At 40.6% G+C, this 19,725-nt stretch overlaps 1 protein-coding gene and 1 pseudogene across 1 annotated transcript in view; one reads left to right on the forward strand and one right to left on the reverse strand.

The window, feature by feature from the left end:
* LOC126259958 (voltage-dependent calcium channel subunit alpha-2/delta-3) overlaps window positions 1–19,725 on the reverse strand; it is a 941,077-nt gene that overhangs the window by 446,856 nt on the left and 474,496 nt on the right. The gene's annotated exons all lie outside the window — the stretch shown is intronic.
* LOC126261045 (5S ribosomal RNA) lies at window positions 6,608–6,725 on the forward strand (annotated as a pseudogene).

Genomic DNA, 19,725 nt, shown 5'->3' on the forward strand with positions numbered 1-19,725 from the left:
TGCTTAATCTAATTTTAACTTACACTAAGAACAACAGACACACCAGTGCCCGAGGGAGGACTCGAACCTCTGACGGGGGGAGCTGCGCGAACTGCGGCAAGGCGCCATAGAGCGCGCGGCTACCCCGCGCGGCCATGACAGAAGAAAAGGATAAGAATTCTCTATATATATTATGCGATATTCTGTCGCATAATCGACAGGTACCACAAATTTGCTATGGGATGACGTTACAGTACCATGCAAAAAGAACTTTAAGGTTTAGTTGACAATGAAAGAGGAATATATTACAACGATCGACAGACGGGATTTATTGTGTAAGTGTTGGCAGCGCTGTGTAGCGCTTTGGATTGGATCTCTGACTGCGCTTTCTTTGTAAGAGACTCTGGCTGGTTGGACTCGTTAGTCGCCAGCAGTGATGGAAGTACTGTTGGGCAGTTGGAGGTGAACAGCCAACAGTGACGGATGTTAGATGTGAGAAGTTAGCATTGATGGAGGGCAGAGGTCTGAAGTGTTAGCGTAGGCTAACGATCTGTACATATTCGAGTTGGAGATTGAATATTATTCATGATTATATACCTTTGTACTAGATATCAATGGCGATTTATTCGTGTTTGAAGATAAAGATAATATTAAGATGAAAAATACATTATTTGATCTAACAAAAATCTTTCCTTTTCTGACCAATGCCTATTAGTAGTTAGTGGCTTTAGTGGTTAGAATCTTTTATTTAGCTGGCGGTAATGACGCTGGCTGTATTGCAGTAGTAGTTCGCTTAATGAAGATTTTTGTAAGTACTTAATTAAATGTATAGGGTATTGTTAGGATTTCTTTTTAGTCAGGGCCGTTCTTTTGAATTAATTATTCTTTTTTTGGGCAGTCAGACTGCGTCGCGCTAGGATATTGTGGGTCAGTGTTGACATGATAAGAATAAGTAAAGAGAAGGTAGGCACAGTACGTTCAGTTTTACTCAGCTGCTTCAGAATTAAATAACGAGAAGCTTCAACTTCCCATTTCATTCAACAATAGAAGCAGAAAACAATTTTCATAAAGAAGTTTCAGTTGCAGTGTACATCAAGAAGCACCTTGTGCAAAATTTCCATACGTGGACTACGTCATGAAATTGGCAGTACATACATTAAATTTTCTGAAGTTGTACACATTATTCCTCTTTCAGATGGAACAGTTTTCGTTGTAACTGAACGAATACTTTACATATTACTGCAATTTACGTGCCAAGGGACATGCCTGGAACGATTTAGCCATTTTAAAACCCGCTATTGTTGAATTTATGAAGGGGGAAGAAAAGCAGGAACGAAACTTAGAACGTCCAGAATGGATTACAGACCTCTCATTTTAAGAGGATTTGACTACACACTGCCCACAATAAGACACTGCGAGATGAGGAACAAGTTATTTCTGGTTTGATGTTGATACATTTGAAAAGAAAATCGCATTGTAGAAGAGACAAATTTTGAGAAAAAAAGCGCAGTCCATTTCCCTAAGGTCACTGGCATTACGGTGAACGCGAGAACTGAAGATGCTGTTGTGGCCTTGAAAGAAATACAAGGATTATTTTATAAACATTTTGGGCGCACTGCTGATTTCACATCCGTTTTTGAACTGTTTTAAAGACGTTTGCCAAGTCAGTTGCAAGTACTCTGTGCATGGAACTGATTGATCTGCAATGACATTCCCGTTTAAGAGTCAAATTCTTTTATCTCAAAACCGTCCACGACGTCTTCGTTGCTGTTTCCCTGGAAGAGTTTCCACGCCTGCATAATGAGGCTGCAAATATGATACAATATTTCAGTAAACATACATGTTTGCAGAAGGCTTTATTCGATTATGAAATTAAGTACGAGGGTAATCCCAAAAATAAGGTCTCCTATTGAAGATCGGCGGATCACCCTGGATGATCTCTGCACGTTGGTTCCTGAGGTTTCCCGAAGCACCGCTCACCGAATTTTAACGGAAGGTGTGCGCAAGATGGGTGCCACGCATGCTGACTGAGGACCACATGCGGAATGCTTTCCGCGCATTTCTTCACCGCCTTGCAGCCGAACAGGACAACTTTCTGGACTCAGTTGTCACGGGTGACGAAACCTGAGCATACCACTTTACACCTGAGACCAAGTAACAATCACGCCAGTGGCGGCATCCTTCTTCGCCAAAGCCGCGAAAATTCAAACACAGTCTGCCGGTAATGTCATGACAACCGTGTTTTGGGATCGGAAAGGGGTATTGTTGGTCGATTTTATGCCCACTGGGACCACAATTAAAGCTGACAGGTACTGTGAGAATCTGATAAAACTCAAACGGGCAATTCAGAACCGGAGAAGAGGAATGATGAGCAAGGGCGTACACATTCTCTGTGACATCGCTCGGCAAACCGCTGCTCTCCCGCAACAGTTTCAGTGGAACATAATCACCCACCCACCCTATAGTCCTGACTTGGCGCCCAGTGACTATCACCTGTTCCCTAGGATAAAAGAACATTTGGCGGGAAAGCGATTCAGCTCCGACGACGAGGTGAAAGAAGAGGTTCATAACTTTCTGAACGCTTGGCGGCGAGCTGGTATGACATCGGAATACAAAAACTGCCACAGCGTCTACAAAAATGCATCGACAGAAATGGTGATTCTGTCGAAAAATAGCTAAATGTTCAAGCTGTAAACTGACGTAAACAATTGTAGAAATAAACAGGTCTATGTACTTATAAAAAATAGGAGACCTTACTTTTGGGATTACCCTCAAGGGTCACGATTACGTAGCAACCTAAGTGTGAAAATCTGTGAAATTGACTGCATTTGTCCATATGCCGACAGTTTGTACCAGACGAAGTTTATGTCTTCAGCACACCAAAGTAATTAAATAACACTGAAAATATGTTTTGTTTGTGATCTATGTTGTTAAGAAATATGCAATACGAAACAAATTTGTATGCACTACAACTGCATTCATTTAAATACGACTCTCACAGTTGCTCGCTCCTCTCTCCTCATGCTCAGAATGCGTGGCGCGGCGGTGTGGGAAGTGTGCAGGCAGTCACGCGGAAGAACCAGAGCCCTCCTCGCATGCCGAATTCTTGGCTGTCCCTGTTCTAAAGGCTATGCCTTGTCGCTGCTACCATATTTGTCACTCCTCTGCAGAGGGTTTCGAGTAAGCGTTTTCTTTCAATTAGATCCATCCATCACGGAATCCAATTGGTATTTCTGCGTCTCCTTCCTCTTCCCTTCTTTCCTATTTTTTTTTTTCTAATGTGGCAATCAATAATTCGTTCTGATGTGTCGCGTGGCAGGTGAACTCTGTTTTGGTTTTTTGTATGGCACTGATCAAGTCTCTTGCTTCGTCTACATCCTTGAAGACCCTCTCGTTGAATTTTTTCTCTCTGCAGCTTATTTTCAGCATCCTTCTTCGCATCCATATTTCTATTGTACACCCTATTTCACCAGGACCCTTGTATCATTGCTATGTAACGAAACACTCCAGGCAATATTTTTGATGATTTCTTTCCTAGTTCTGAAATTTGTGTGCCTGCTTATCAAAGCTGATCCTTATTACTGCACGCCTGTTTATCGACGGCAACTCCCCTTCTGATTCCCGTAGTGCACCTGCCGTCTTGAGTGACAACGCTTCCGAAGCAGTAGAACTGACTATTGTTACATGGTTTCCATCATCTATCTTGATGTTTGTTTGTATCTCTTCATTGGTATTTTGGACAGTCATTATTTTGGCTTTTGAAGTGGTCTGTTTCAAGTTTCCTTTCTTTAGTGATGATGATGAAACTCGCAGCATTTTACTTAGTTCCTTCTCCGTATCCACACTTAATGCAACACGTTCTGAAAACCTTATACAATGGATGCGCTGTCCGTTGAATTTGATCCCTTTGGCTCTTTTGCTTAAATCTGAATATGATCTCGTCAGTGAATGTATTGAACACCTATGGGGACAACGCGCAGCATTGTCTCAATCGCTTGTTAATGGGTACAGTGTGTACATTTCCATTTGCATCTGTCTCTGGGCTTTGGTGAAACAACGGAAATGGAATTTAGTTGAATGAAAATGGCCGAAGTAGAGATGGTGTAAAATGCAGACTTACAATAACAATAAAAGCATAACTGATGAAGAGAAATCTGTTAACATCTAATGCAAATTTACGAGTTAGGAACAACACTATATGATCAGAAGTATCCGGACACCTGGCTGAAAATGATTTACAATTTCGTGGTGCCTTCCATCGATAATGCTAGAATTCAGTATGGTGTTGGCCCACCCTTAGCCTTGAGACAGCTTCCACTCTAGCACGCATACGTTCAGTCAGGTGCTGGAAGGTTTCTTGGGGAATGGCAGTCCATTCTTCACGGAGTGCTTCACTGAGGAGAGATGTGGATGTCGGTCGTTGAGGCCTGGCACGAAATCGGTGTTCCAAAACAATACAGAAGTGTTTTATAGGATTCAGGTCAGGACTCTGTGCAGGCCAGTCCATTACAGGAATGTTATTGTCGTGTAACCACTCCGCGACAGGCCGTGCATTATGAACAGATGTTCGATCATGTTGAAAGATGCAATCGCCATCCCCGTATTGCTCTTCAACAGTGGGAAACAAAAAGGTGCTTAAAACATCAAGGTACGCCAGTGCTGTGATAGTGCCACACAAAACAACAAGGGATGCAAGCCCCTTCCTTGAAAAACACGAACACACAACAACACCACCGCCTCCGAATTGTACTGTTGGCACCAGCACGAATTGTCATAGAATGGGCTATAAAGAAAACTTGGAGTCGTCAAGTATGTCACAAAAGCATAGTTACAGCGTTTCCTGAACTAGTATTATATGAGAAATCTAGGAACATAACATTTTGATGAGTGCTGGTTTTCCGTACCGTTGTGTACTTTTTGAATGTTATCATCCCTGTTATGGTTTTGGAAATACTCTGGTGTGCAAAACTTAAGGGCTTAAGGAAGTTTCGCAACATGCGTCATTGCCAGGCAAAACAGCTCGATTAAACTTGGACCACACATAGAAAGAATCCTAACAGTGTAGAAGGGAAGGTAACTCAAAGAAATACGCAGTGAGGCGAACAGAAATGACACTTTTATGCAAAGACAGTAATTAACTGAAGTCACCGCGATATACGAACGATAGTCCCCTGACGTTACAAAAGGAAATTTTGGAAATTTGTGGTAAGGTCTTATGGGCCCAAACTGCTGAGGTCATCGCTCCCTAAGCTTACGCACTACTTAATCTAACTTAAACTAACTTACGCTAAGGACAACACACACACCCATGCCCGAGGGAGGATTCGAACCTCCGACACTGGACTCGCATTCGGGAGGACGACGGTTCAATCCCACGTCCGGCCATCCTGATTTAGGTTTTCCGTGATTTCCCTAAATCGCTCCAGGCAAATGCCGGGATGGTTCCTTTGAAAGGGCACGGCCGATTTCCCTCCCCATCCTTCCCTAATCCAATGAGACCGATGACCTCGCAGTTTGGTCTCTTCCCTGAAACAACCCAATCGAACCTCCGACGGGGGGAGCCGCTCGAACCGTCGCAGGACGCCCTAGACCACGCGGCTACCCCGCGCGGCTTATCTCGAAACTTAATTTTTAGGCAGAAAGTAAACTCTTGTAATATACAGTTGTAATTGATGGAAAGTTCTCGGGTTTCCAGCCAGCTGCCAGTATTATAACCGCGACGATTCAGCGAGTGACACACTCATCACCTTCTGGCGAAGAACATGAGATGTCACTCGTCTAAAGGTCGCGTTTTTATAATACTGCCGCCCGGCTGGAAACCCGAGAGCTTGAATCAAATGTATACGCCGGGAAAGTCTACATTCACCGTATTTTGTAGTGTAGAGGACAATATTATCTAATTCCAAGCAAAGCACAGTTACAGTTTTACAGGAAGTATTCAGCGACATCAGATCCTTATTTCAGATTTCCGCCTAGCAATGTATCACTAACAAGATCAGATTTAAAATTATTTTTAAACTGATAACACTATCCCACTTCAGCGTTACTGTGAAAATTTAGTTAATAATTTCTCAAAATTGATGAACGTGATCAGTGTCGTTACTCACCAGCATACTACCAATTTAGATCGTCAGTCTATTAAAGACACCTTTCATCACATTCAGATATAGAGCTCGCTAAAATTTGGATAACTTTTGTTGAAAGGTATTTTCACTCTGTTATCTCTAACTGAAACATATCTTTGCGTCCACAGAGGGAAACTGCATTAATTCTTTTAATAAAGCAGTACACTCTTTGATAACTGGGTCCTATAAATAAATTTTCATCTTAAGTGAACATTACAGTGCCCAAAACGAAGAAGCAGATGATTGTCAGAAAAGGAGTGCGTCACAGCTCACACTAGCTTCCTATCTATGACACGACTCCCTTAGCATAAAATTTATTTACAGAACTAGTCTTTATCTGTTCTTTCGTTAGGAATGACAAGGTAATTATACGTCTTCAACTGCGTTACCTACGTGCGTTCGGTGCTGTTGCCATACCGAATTTTCGAATGTTAGCCTGTTCATACGAAACATGTATTTTTTACGAGTTGGGAGGAAATTAGGCTCAGTTACTAGCATATCCTGCCAACGGCCTTGCCGCAGTGATAACACCGGTTCCCGTCAGATCACCGAAGTTAAGCGCTGTCGGGTTGGGTTAGCACTTGGATGGGTCACCATCCGGCCTGCCGAGCGCTGTTGGCAAGTGGGGTGCACTCAGCCCTTGTGAGGCAAACTGAGGAGCTACTTGATTGAGTAGTAGCCGCTCCGGTCTCGTAAACCGACATACGGCCGGGAGAGCGGTGTGCTGACCACATGCCCCCATCCAGCGACGCCTGTGGGCTAAGGATGACACGGTGGCCGGTCGGTACCGGTGGACCTCCCAAGACCTGTTCGGGCGGAGTTTAGTTTTTACTAACATATCCTGTCGGATGTGGTGGTAGATGCGCCGCAGCACTAGTTTTACGCGTTTAAGTAACAGAGCAGATCACAGTTATTACATAAGAACTATCTCAGTAAATAGAATATAGAGATTCGATCTGATCGTGATAGGAGTTTTAGTGGTTTCGTAAATAAAGCGCATTTATGAAAGCGCCACAAATTCAGAATGTCTACTAGAATGATAAATAGACCTATTCGCCGTACTGGACGACGAACGTTCAACTGAAACGAAAGTTGTCAGTCTCTACAACTGTGGACAATTGAAAGAGAATTCCCATAACAAAAAGAAGGAACTAGGCTACAAAATTAATAGTACTGGAGCTCGTCACATCCTGGAAATATTTAGGGATAATATTACGAAGCGATATTAAGTAGAACAAATGCAAAAAGCTAGTAGGGAAGATTTAGGTACGTGAGGAGGGTTCTGAGAAAATTACAGCGCATCTGAAAAGGAAACAGCGCACATCACGCTAGTGTGATCAATTCCAGAACACTGGTCCCGCATTCAGGGCGCTTCTGAAGTAGGCGTGAGAACACATGTCGAAGGAGTTCCCAGATGCGCTGCAAGGAGCTTAACAGGTCGATACCGCCAATACGAGTATGTAACATCAATGCTCAGTGAATTTAAATAGCACTCTTTGGCAACAAGGCGACGTTGATTTCGCGTGGCCCTGCTAAGGAAATTTAGAGAACTGATATTCGAACACGTTAAGCGATGTCGGGCATGGCCGGCATTTGAATGGGTGACCATCCCGGCCGCCATGCGCTGTTGCCATTTTTCGAGGTGTACTCAGCCTCGCGATGCCAACTGAGGAGCTACTTGACCGAATAGTATCGGCTCCGGTCAAAGAAAACCATCGCAACGACCGGGAGAGCGGTGTGCTGACCACAAGCCCCTCCTATCCGCATCCTCAGCTGTGGATGATACGCGGTCGGATGGTCCCGATGGGCCACTTCTGGCCTGAAGACGGAGTGTACTAGTCTTTAAAAACTTACAAATTTTCTTTTCGAAGTTGTTTCGTGATTCAAAGAAAACATAAAACCAGAGTTAGAAACATTTTCTTGAGAAATAACTTCTTAGAAAATACTTGAATGAAAGCCGGCCGGAGTGGCCGTGCGGTTCTAGGCGCTACAGTCTGGAACCGAGCGACCGCTACGGTCGCAGGTTCGAATCCTGCCTCGGGCATGGATGTGTGTGATGTCCTTAGGTTAATTAGGTTTAAGTAGTTCTAAGTTCTAGGGGACTGATGACCTCAGAAGTTAAGTCCCATAGTGCTCAGAGCCATTTGAACCAACTGGAATGAAATGATCCTGAGTCGTGTAAAATTCATTTTATTTATTGTAAATCATACTCGAGTTATATTATGAACTAATTACATTTACAATGTCTTCGGAAGTTGAATGCAGCTAAACAGTTAAGGCATTTCTGTAATCACCGAACGTTTTAAGAGAACGGCCATCCATAAGAATGATGGCAACAGTCAACGTTCTTTACATACAAAATTTAAGTTTTCAGTGTTTACAGTAGCTTTTTAGATACATGTTAGTCATGCATGAAGAGGAACTATGATTACGAAATATATGGACGCGTAGCTGATTATCTCTTAATATTAGTCTTATACAAGAAGAGATTATAGATCTCTACAGAATAAATACAAACATTTTTAAAAGTATAAATAGTGTACACAAATGATAGTCAGCCAACTACCGTCTTCGAAACTGCAGTTCGTTTTCGATTATTTTTACATATCATGAACGTCACACCTATTGGGAAATTCTTAGGCGAACGGTTCGTTTTTCCCGGAAGAAGATTCAAATGGGTCTGAGCACTATGGGACTTAACATCTGAGGTCATCAGTCCCCTAGAACTTAGAACTATTTAAACCTAACTAACCTAAGCACATAACACCCATCCATGCCCGAGGCAGGATTCGAACCTGCGACCGTAGCAGTCACGTGGTTCCGGACTGAAGCGCCTAGAACCGCACGGCCACCGCGGCCGGCAACACATCTCAAATGATCAGGTTTTCCCATAGTCCATGTTTCACTACCATACAATGCAAAGCCGCAAACGTACATTCTCAGAATTTCTTTCTCAATTTAAGGCCTTATGTTGAATAGAAATGGCCTTTGTGTCCTCCTTGCTCCGGGAGTTGTGGGTTATTTTGATACCTAAATATCAGAATTCCGTAACTCCACCTACTTCGTGACCATCAACCCTCTTGTTAAGTTTCTCTGCTACTTTTCGTTACTTTCGCCTTTCCTTGATGTACTCTTAATCCATATTCTGTACTCATTAGACCGATCATTCCATTCAGATAATCTTGTAATTCTTCACTTTCACTGAGGATAGCAATGTCATCAGCGAATCTCTTCATTGATATCCTTTCACCCATAATTTTAATTCCATTTGTAAGGTGTCAGGCAAATCCAACACCTTCCACGAAAACCCTGACACGATAAGCAAATCCAGTAATATGTCACATAGCTCCGAATAAATCGTGACATTAAATTAACCAAAGTAATACGAGTAACGAGTGAGCAAATGGAATACCACAGACTAACACAAGAATGCCTAAATGCATGTCGTACCTTCCCACCATGAGACAGACGAAGTTCCGAGGGGAGAAACGAGAACAGAAGCCGAGAGCAGAACCGTGTTAAGCTAGAAGGCCCTACGATAAGGGACGGACTGGACACCCACGTCGCCAGGTAACCACTAGGACCGCTGCAGCTGCAAGTTTTAGCGTGAGACTTTTTCGCGTCTCTGTTACGTCAGGACCACCCCCAGCCCATGTTAAAAGTTAGATCCCTCCAGAAGAACAGTATAGATCTTACGATAACGCTAAAAGGACCACACCAGCTGCAAGTTTTAGCGTGAGACTTTTTCGCGTCTCTGTTACGTTGCAAACTTTAAAAACATTGCCCCGCCACGAAAAGTATAACGTTTCTCAGTGGATAGACAGAATTTTTGTAGGCGGAGCTTAAGGTTAACATTGAGACCCTGATTGGTCAGATGGAAACACAGCCAGATAGTTTTTTTTAAACCAACTTCGGTAAATTGTAGTAAGGAGAAGTTAGGGGAGAGTTGCTTCCGAGACGGCGAGGTGAGCGGAGCTGTGCTGCCCGCCGCCCCCTGACGAACGCCGGCAAGGTAATGAACGCACGCGATGCCGCATAACAGCGCATAAAGCTTCACTCAGAACTGCAGAAGTCTCATCTGTTACACCCCCTTTTTGCGTAATACTAGTGTCGATCGTCAATTAAAGCTCATTGTGTTCACATTTGCCACTTGAAGTAAAAATCTGAAACGCGATGATTTTTCTGTTGTATAGTTACTGAGAAGCAACATCAGCCACTGTAATTCACGACAAGTTAGATAAGTAATTAAAGATAATTGAGGGTCACTGTAGACCATTCTGATAGTTTTCTCTCTTGTGAAACTTAATTTAAACCTAGATTATAGATGTGATATGGCATAGGTCATCCTTCAATCTATTGTATAGCTTGGAAACCCACTCAGGGAATATTCGTTCACATTTTTGTTGAACGCAGTTGGTTTTTACCATCCTGTATTAAAACATTTCCTTTTATCAATAGTGCAATTCATAAACAATGTTTTGTGAGTTGTATAAAATTTCCAATGGTAAACGTAACTGCTTTTCCGACGTTATTTTACCAGCTAACTAAAAATAGGAAAGCCTTGAACCCCTTCTACTAAATTTAGTTAGTATTAAGATTCTTTTACAGGGAGTGCAGTGGAGCTGAGGCTGAAATCATTAAGTATTTGGTTATATCATCGCTAGTCTCACTGAACTCTTCTGAATTCTACATGTCATGTGTGGTCTGGCGTCTCCTTACCAGCAACAGGTCCCAGGTTCAAACTAGTCAATTCCCTAACAAACACGCTCAGAGCGTCGTTGTGCGAAAGTGGTGGGGAGACACGATATAGAACAAACAGACACCACGCAGAATGTTAGAAAATGGCGACCCTGCCAGGATGGTAAAATACCATGATTGAAGGTCGGCCACATGCCTAACTAGGTCAGAAAGATATCCTGTTGAAAAATGTTCATAATAAAAAAAAATTTTTTGAACGTTATAAATAGTCGAAAACAGTAGCTGCAGCGATAGATAGTAAGAAAGTATTCTATAAAAGTGAGACATTCTGGCAGAGACAATAGCATAATTAAGTTATGAATTTTAATATTGTTAGAATTAAGTTTTCTCTCTAATGCAAGCGCACAGGTGGCGGATACATAGTTGACAAGTTGGTTCTGACCCAACAAGTAAGTGAATGGTTTGTCAAGTCGTGTGAACAAAAAGTTTATGAAACGCGTGAGATCGTATGAGCGCATGCTGACGCGAAGTAGGGCGCGTGAATTGCTTTTAAAACAGAAAATAAGGGATTCGGAAAGATTAGCAATGACAGATCGAAACCTTTACCGAATTGAGGTAGAGACCCAGCATGAAAATGGACAGAGAATAGAGGACAGTACAACAGACGATGCAGTATCGCGAGAAATAGGACATATAACGCACCATAACGAGGATAATGTATGTCAAGGCATAGAAAACGTAAGTCAGCATACGACAGAGGAGCAGGAAAGTAGAGAGACAGTCGATGAGGATTCTAACTTGCGTCTTGAATACGTAGAACCCATAGTACAAGTAATCAGAGCTCCCTCACCACAGAGTACAAGGAATTCGAGCAGAAACGTGTCACCGCACAGTTCAATGCAATCGGTTGCAAACCAACACTTGAGCGAAAACACAGAGCGTAGGACGTCGGAAGAAAACGCAATAGGACCCACCAATCTGGCAGAATTATTACAATTAATTACGGAAACCATGACAAGGCAAAATAAAGAAATTGCGAACCAAATTAAAATTCAAAATGCAGAAACGACGAAACAAATTGCAGAAACCACGAGACAAATGCGTGCGATTAAAGAACAAAACAACACAAAATTCAGTTACATCTAAGTCATATTGAAGACGAGGCAAAAGAATCTCGAGAAGTGATAGGAAACTTAATAACAGTTCACAACCAATTGAGAACAGACATTGACAAGGTACAAGCGGACGTACAAACATTGCGTAATGACATTCAGGACGAGATCAAAACATTACGTAACAACACTCAGGGAGAAGTCAAACTAGAGAAACAGATAAACGAAATTACTAGACAAGCAGCAGGTACAGCGCGTGAAATTGTTGAAAACAGTGTGTTACACAAACGTATCACAAAAGCGGCGCTGAAAAGATATGATAACCGCATAATCAAAATAGAAGCGCAAACGAAGCGACAATTTCAGAAATTGCCAACAGAGTTGTTGCAAACCATTGAAGAGCGTAGTGAACAGGATCGAACAAGCACAGAGTCTGCAACCACATCCGTATCTGTACCAGCACCGGAAAAACAAGCAATTAACGAAGGTATTACGCATTTGCGATTCCAATCACAGGCGGAAAGTAACATACGTGAAATCAGACAGCCTGCACAGCAACAAACACGTTTCGAAATTCTTGATGAACAAACGTCATCACAAACACATGCGGAACCACAAATGTATGTTTCAAGACAGTTTGGATCGTGCAATGAAGCAGCAAGGTTAGCCAGACAAGATACCGAACCAATACCTGACAATGGAAAGCCAGGTCGCGAAGAGTACAGTGCAATGCATTCAGCTACACGTTCACAACCGATGGAAGGAAATTATTGCATACCACTCCAACAATAGTACGCAAGGGTAGGCGAAAGTTACAGTGGACAATATCCAATGGATCTACCGCAACCGGAAAGAACGACGGGAGAAATGATCAGAAATGGCGAAGAATCGCGAATTTCATATGGAACTATGACGAAGTACGACAACGATCATTTCCTCACAGTCAGAAAATTTCAACACTTTCGAGAAGGAAACTCATTACATCCACAAACTTTTATTGATCAATTCCGAGTAGGATTACCAGAACACTGGACGCTAGCACACAAATTAGACTTTACATGTGCACACATGTCAGGAACAGTCGCAGAAATCAAGCAGAATGTTGCAGCGACATGCCGATCGTACGAAGATTTCAGAGAGAAGTTTCTCTCACGATATTGGTCCAGCGAAGCACAGAACAGAGTGAAGTACGAATTATTACAGAACCCATATTTTGAAAATTCAGGAGAGAAGAGTCCCGTGAAATTTTTCGAATTAATGGCAAAGAAAAATCAATGCTTGGATGTACCATACAGTGACGGAGAGTTAATTAAATTATGCGCGATGAAGCTACCATTGAAATACCAGCAATCAGTAGTAGGTCGCGGAGACAATGACGTCGAAGCATTTAAAGGTATTCTAAGGGAACTAGAGTTCATATTTTCGGAAGATGACGCAAGAAAAAGACGAAGCGCACGTAAAAACGAAAGCAAAAAGCAGTGGAATCCACAAGACACACTACGAAGAAACAATAATTACGAACCATGTGATAACTTCGCACCAAGAAACGACTATAGGTTTCAACAAAGAACCGGTTATGGATTTAGAAGAGAATATGGCAATAACTATAATTCACCCAGGAACGGCAACAACTATTACAGAGGGAATAACGACAACCGGAACGGGTACTGGAGAACAAATAGACCGACAAATTATCAGCAAAGAAACCACTATCAACAAGCTGAACAAGAAAAGAGAATACAGATAGAAGAGGTGGAGGTAAGACCACCAAACCCCGATAAACGTTTGAATTGACAGCTAAGCGCCCACGCCAAAGAGAATGACGCACTGACCCAGGATAATTGCAGCACCTTGAACAGAGAAGTAAATACCTTATCACGAGAAGAGAAGTAGGAAGAAACAAAACCGCAGGGACCAGATGAAAACGAAGACAGGAAAATAACAATATCGTGTTGGGACGAAATTAATTGGGAGAATACTGACGAGGAAGATGAATTACCAGAGGCATGCACAACGAATGTAGGAGGAAAGGACGAAGTAATGAGTATTGCAGAGCTATTTGAGATGGAAACCAGGGAAAGCGAATTCAATGAGGATAATGCGCAGTCGACAGAAGTTGAAAATAAGTTACGAGTGGGCACACAACCCAACGTATAAAATGAAGGAAGTTATGAACCGATAATTAGAGCATTTAGGTGCGATTATGTGGAAGTAGCGACGAAGAAGAAGATAGACGAGTATGAGGAAAAAGTAGAGGCTATTGAAGAAAGCGTAAATGAAGGAAGAAATAGAGAGGAGGAAATAAAAGAGAGAGGAGTAGCAGTCGAAGCTTATCCTACAGAAAGTTCGAATTCACAAGGGAAATTCCTAAAAAGACTCATGTATGATTCAGTGGAGGATTCGTTGATGCAAGAAGAAGAAGAACAGAACCAACCCTTTCAAATTCAGCCAATTGTGAAGGCCATGGTAAAGCATATCCCAGTCAATATTATAATTGATAGCGGAAGTGAACTTACTGCGATCTCAGAAAATTTATTTATGCAGTGTAATGCCAATGAGGAATTACCAGTTCTGAAAACACGTAAGATTAAAGTAAGAGGTCCTATTAGAAACAATGCTGCGGAAGTTACGAGACAAACAAGTTTAACTCTTTCGTGTCAAGGTCAAAAGATCGAAGCCAACTTGGTGATTATACCTAAACTAACTGAAGATTTGATTATAGGTGCAGATTTTTAAAATGAGAGATGAGCGATAATAGATATGGGGAAAGGTAGCGTAACATTCAGGAATGTCACACTTCTCTTCGAGCAAAAGCTAAAATTAGAAGAAATACCAATTATAAACAAACAATTAAGAATGACGCGAGATAAAGAGGATGAAGAATTAGAATGGTATGCACAAAAGGGGGAATCGCCTCAACTCATGTTGGAAGTTCATAAAGAAATCGACGAAAAATTGCAAGAAGTTCAAGGTATTTCGGAACACAGTAAAAGAGAATTAGAGGGTATTTTACCTAAGACTGGCAGTATTAAGCACTTTCAGTAAAAGTTTGAAGTAAAACAGCACAAACCATTTAGAGTGCCACCCTATACAATCCCATTAAGCAACAGGAATAAAGTATTCCAGGAGATATCTAAAATGTTAGATGACGATATTATTGAACCAGCTACCTCCACATATAACAGCCCGCTCCACATTGTACGAAAACGAGATGGGAGCATCAGGTTAGTGCTTGCTTCCAGACAGATCAACACAATCATAATCACTGAGACAGATCGCCCAGAAAAATTAGAGGAATTGATACAAAACTTCCACAGTGCTAAGATATTTTCATCAATTGATTTACCGAGTAGTTTCTGGCAAATAGAATTGGCCCCAGAATGTAGAAAATTTACAGCATTTATCGTAGTCGGTAGATGTTACCAGTTTAAACGATTGCCATTTGGTTTAAACATATCATCAGCAGCGTTTATTAGGGGATTTAATACTTTACTCAGTCCTGAAATTTTACAAAAAATTACTTGTTATGTTGATGATGTGATTATAGCAGAACCCTCTTGGGATCATCACAATGACACATTAAATCAGTTTTTATAGATCATGAAAGAGCATGAGGTCACAGTAAATATAACAAAATCCAAATTTGGAAGGCGAGAGGTCAAATTTCTAGGACACATAATTTCCGAGAAAGGGGTAATGCCCGACCCAGGAAAACTAACGGCAATCAAAGAATTCTGTACTCCATATAATAAGAAAACTCTCAGAGGATTTCTAGGTCTCACCGGATTCTATAAAAAATTTATTTGGATCGACTCTCTCGCAACACCACGCCTATGTGCATTAACTGGAAAAAACACGCCATGGGTATGGGATCAACAAGCCAATGAAGAATTTTTAAAAGTGAAAAACGCACTAACAACAGCACCGATTTTAGCACATCCTGATCTAACACAAAATTTTTGCATGGCCACTGATAGCGCGAAAACAGGTTTAGGAGTTGTTTTATTCCAAGAATACGGACAGACAGGGCTAAGATCATATAGAACAATTGCATTTGCCAGTTGGGTACTCACAAAAAGCGAGAAAAACTATTGTCACGGAGCTGGAAGCATTGGCCATTGTATGGGAGTTCCAACGTTTTCGATACTTCCTATTCGGAAGAAAAACAAAAGTATACACTGACCACAAAGCATTAGAATTTCTGTTATCCGCCAAACTAACCCATGGGAGGTTAGCCAGATGGATGTTAATACTACAAGAATTTGACTTCACTATTACACACATACCAGGACCAGCAAATGTATTAGCAGATGCTTTATCACGATGTCCACAGGATGCATTCAATAACATAGGTTTGGAAGCAGCAGAAGACCAGTTTACAATGTACTATATGAAACAAGTACCTTTCGAAAACTACATTACGACAGCATTGAAAAACATAGGCAAAGAACAGGACAAGGATCCCGAAATACTAGGAATCAAAAATACTAGGAATCAAACACAAGTGGAGAATTAAGGATTTTCCAGACATTCGACAGCACTCTCTCATAAAAAACAATGTTTTTAGACGAAATGTTGCAACGAATGAATGGTTAATTTATATCCCAGATGAACTAATTAATAAGTACATATGGTAAACACATTTAAGTAATGGCCACTTTGGACCAAAGAAATGCTTTTTAAAAATAAAACAAACAAGCCATTTTCCTAATATGGAAAGACGAATTAGAACAGTATTAGTCAAATGCAAAAAATGTAGGAGGGCTAAACACGTCACTTTCAAAACCAAACCACCTAGGTTTCCAATAATCCCTAAAAGATTAAAACAAATAGCTGCAACAGATTTGATGGGGCTCGTCCCACACACAGAAAATGGATATATTTTCACATTTGTCATTTTGGAACTTACTTCTAAATATGTTACCTTGACACCATTAAAACGGGCAACAGGTCTTACTATAAGTAAAGCATTTAGACAAGATTTTCTCAGACAAGTAGGTCGCGTGGAACGAATAATTTTGGATAATGGCCCACAATACAAATCAGCACAACGGCAGAACACGTTAAAACAACACAAAATAAAACCCATCTACATATCTAAGTACAAACCTAGCATAAATCCAGCAGAACGATGTATGAAGGACATAGGAAGTTTATGCCGATTATATGCAGGCAAAAGACATAACACTTGGGATATATACCTTAAAGATTTTCAAGAAGTAATAAATGAAATGCCACATAGCACTACACTACTACCTCCAGTTACTGTACTTAAAAATATTGAACCCCCAAATATAACCAGAGAAAATGTTAGATTTCCTATTGTACCACGTAGACAGCATGAACAAGTCATAGCAACAGCACTCTCCAACATCAGAAAGGCAGCCATTAAAAGGAAAGAAAGAGGAGGTAGAACAGCAATTAAAAGAACATTCTCAGTAGGCCAGAAAGTATTTGTAAAAACACACCATCTCTCCAGCAAACAGAAACACAAAATACATAAGTTTTACGCTGCATACAAAGGACCTGTCATAATTAGCCAAATTGCCCATGATAATGCTGTGGAACTAATGAACCCAAAAACAGGCAAAACCTTAGGACTTCACCATGTGAGCCATATCATAAAGTTTGAAGATTAATTTTATTACTGGTAAATAATCAGCACAATATTTCAAGATTATGTTGCAGATAAGAATGAAGAGAGAGGAAGGTGGGAAAAAGAAAGTAGTTTCAATAAAATCAAAAACAAAAATAACACCAATTGTACCATAGATTAAGGTGAAGGGATAAAGCGTAGGTAGTCTAACAGCATGAAATACTAAAGTGCTATACACCACGACACTACACAAAAAATAAAAAACAAATTTGAGGATTCTTTTAGAAGTTAAGACTCAAAATATCTTAGAATTGTAAGATGGAAAGGGCACCGAAATTTGTAAAGCTTTTTAAGAAGGCGTAAAACAATGTAGGTACTAGACATATGTTAGATGATTATAAGAAAAACTTTTTGTAAGAACCATTGTAAAAACTCCAGCAAGGACGAGATGCAATGACCCACTAGTTGCAACGAGAGAAGTATCAAGAAAGAAAAGGACATAATTAGCAAGACACGATTACTACAAGGCAGAAGCGTCGAGAGAAAGGAAAGGACAGCGAGAACAACAGAAGGCCCTTGTATCGAAAGTGGGTAATAAATCTGCCCACTAGGCAGAAACCTGTTGGGATGGAACACGGAGCCGCACAGTGGCGGAGCCCTGCAGAGACGCGACGGGACGCCGAACGCCGGAAGGGACTCCGTGCGCCCCGACTCGGCGGAGCGAGCAAAAAACGGCCTGACGAGAAGACGGCTTGGGAAAGCCACCACTGGCAAAAAAATATGTGTAAAAGTCACACTACTGCTATTAAACAACACGCTGATGCACGAAACTGAAGAAAAATTCCACAAAGTAAAAATGACACGCCCAAACAATTTATCAAACTGTTACTAAGAGGAGAACTTCAAAGCGACTAGTTATCAATAAATATTTCCGTATCCTGCCCAGAGAAGAACGAAGAAGCAAGTAAGAAGCAGAGAAAAAGCAGGAAGAACAGAAGTTGAAGATTCGCAAGATTGAGACCAAGAAAGAAGATGGGCGAAGAATAGACGACATACCTTCCCAAATCCCTATCCTATTGTAAACTAGTCATCTGCGAAGTATTACAACAAAAAATGACCGCTTTTGGCGACACATAACGATGACTTTCACGCATACAAAGCCAGTAAACCACGAGATTCTGCACTCACAGCTCCATTCCATTATGGGACCTCCACAACAGCAACACACACTTGCAAAGCCAACAAGGAACGACGAACGAAGCTGTACATCAAATACTTGCCCACATCCATCTCGCTCAAGTCCATCACCTTTGTGCAAAAAACATTCGCCAACCTCATGCTTAAACATTCATAGGATTGTGTGAAATCAAATTATGTGATGTAGGAATTGTGCAAAAGAAACGTGTGAAAAACTAAATAAGTTAAGCACACCAAACGTTAATAAACTACAAAATAACAGTCATTGACCATGGACTTAAGTAAAAAAATAGACTATCGATAAAAATAAGTCATTAGTTCTGAAATGGACAGTATATAAAGAACAAAAGTAAGGCATAATAAACACTAAAACTATATGCCACTTATTTTCTCCTCATAAAAAATAAAACAATAACTATATTTTACTTATTTTCTCCTTATAAAAACAAAGAATAAAAATTATCTTGTTGGATGTTTTCCCTTTTTTTCACATTAGTACCATTTGTTAGGATAATATCTCAATACTTGTGTATGTATATTTCTTTCTCAAAGCAATTCTTGGAAATAATTGTTATTTGTTAATGTAGCAATGTTGAAATGAGTGTCTAGAAACAAAAACGTTTTACTTGTACATGATATTTAGAAAATGTGTTCGGAATAGATTTTACTTAATTACTCCATTTATAAAAACAATATTTCTAAGAAAATCGATGTGAAAGACTCCTCACTTTCGATAACAAACTTCTTAAAAAACAAACTTCACAATTAAATAAAGAAAGAAAATAATTAAAAAATAATAATTATGATAGAATAAAAATATTCTTCCCTTGTCAATATATTGATAATAATACGGAAAAATATAAAAATATAAATTCGTAATACAAACTAGCATAACACAATAACGTGGCTGAACAGTAGGCAACAAAATTTAGATAATGGAATAATTTTTGACTGACTTAGACAACGATTCAATCATTGCCTAACTTCAGTGCAAAAATTAAAATTGAAGGGTGGTGAT

This window comes from Schistocerca nitens, chromosome 5 (genome assembly GCF_023898315.1).
Source record: "Schistocerca nitens isolate TAMUIC-IGC-003100 chromosome 5, iqSchNite1.1, whole genome shotgun sequence".
NCBI classification, from domain to species: domain Eukaryota; kingdom Metazoa; phylum Arthropoda; class Insecta; order Orthoptera; family Acrididae; genus Schistocerca; species Schistocerca nitens.